Raw genomic sequence first — 1,758 nt, forward strand, 5'->3', positions numbered from 1 at the left:
AGTAGATTGAACCGAACTACGTCGTCCTCCCTACCTCCCGGGCATTGTTTGAGTGGACCCAAAGTGGCGACCCACGGACCCTGCGGGATCGGGGAAATCACACATCAAGGAAGAGTATGGCGCCAGACTGCGGCTTTGTTCCTTCGTTTCCTCACGCAAAACACAATGTCGAGCTTTTGTGCCGCCCCTCACCGCAAACGAGTTGATCCACTTGGTGGCGGGCTCGACCTCGCAGTAGCTCGTCAGCAGCGCCACGATGGCCAGCAGCAGCAGCATGTTTGAGGTCAGCCCGGTTCGGCGGTCGCACCGGGAGTCCTCCCGGTCCTCCCCGTCGGGCTGGACGTCCAGTCTGGACAGCCGCCCACGCACAGGCGTTGACGTGACGGGCTGATGGGCACGCTCCACATCCGCCCGATAAAACCGAGCCAGGTTAAACTTTCTGATTTGCGCCATACAGGGTGGTCCATAGAGCCAAAAAATCACATTTACACTTTCAGTTACAGTCTTTTGGGTGCAAAAGACTGTACCGATAGTTCAAACCACTGACAGAACTGACTGAACAAGACATCCGTCTGCTTTGTTCCATGTAACTTTGTTGCCAACTGTTATCAATCATAACCACAGAGATGGGTGACTAAAATTCGGATGGACTTCATAATGAAGATATTGTCTTTCAACCTAAAAGGATGCAGGTTTTTGTTATTTTTTGTCCAAAATCACACCAGGATGACATAATGATCGAGGTTGGCAATCTTGTTTTGTGGAAGAGAAGGAGAAGCGAGAAGAAATTGGAAAGAAGAAGAAGGGGTTAAAAGGGGCGTGGCGGCACAGACTTTCCTCTCATTCAACTTGTGCTGCTGTGTCACATTTTCAACGTCGCTACAGCAGGAGTGCTTCAGCTTCAATCCGATGAGCCAAGTAAGTCTTCTCGATATCCTTCTGATGTTGGCGTTTGTCTTGAGACGAAAACTTTGTGCCCATACAAGTCATTCAGTTACCGATCAGCCGGTCTGTCTAACCTCACCACTCCACGTTGTGTATTCGTCTGTCCGTTCGGATTTGAACTTGATTTGGCTGGTTTGTTGTACAAAGTGGCTACCTTGCAAATCAAGACCACGTTCGGTTCTAATCCAAGATTGGGAGCTGCGCACAGTCGGGCTCGTCTGAATGGGTGGACTAACTTGATTGTTTATCACCCTCTTTCCAGGAGGACAAGCCTTTGGGGCCGCTGGACGTCACGGGCGGGTAGCAGTTCAGTAGCACTGGGAATGGCAGGAGACCCGGTAAGCTATATTGCTGTGTGTTGTCTTTTGAGTTGTTTTCTCTACTTTATTGGCAAGGCTACAGTTGCTGCCTTGATCTTATGCGGCGCTCTCTGGCCCGTTCATCTGTTGACATGTGTTTTGCTGGGGTGTAACTACTTGCTGTGCACCCCACCTTGAAAGTACTTCTTGATTAGTTCTCCAATTTCATGTCTCCTCTCTTGGAAATCAGTTCATAATAGTATGGTTGACACCACGTGACTATTCCTGCTACTCGTTGTTCACTTTTAATATTCTGTTTGTCGTTGAATGTTTCTTGAGCTTGATCTCTAGTCTGTGATGCCATTGAAGCTGAAAGTCACTCCAATTGATTTGCGTAAACTGACTGGCTGCATGAGAACTGAAGCCAGGGTCATGCTAATTTCAGCCAATGAGGTTATTCAAAACAAATTATGACGGGGTGGCTTCAGCTTCACAGGGCTTCAATCTTGGGTAT

Source organism: Frankliniella occidentalis, unplaced genomic scaffold (assembly GCF_000697945.3).
Source record: "Frankliniella occidentalis isolate FOCC.00 unplaced genomic scaffold, Focc_3.1 Scaffold808, whole genome shotgun sequence".
NCBI classification, from domain to species: domain Eukaryota; kingdom Metazoa; phylum Arthropoda; class Insecta; order Thysanoptera; family Thripidae; genus Frankliniella; species Frankliniella occidentalis.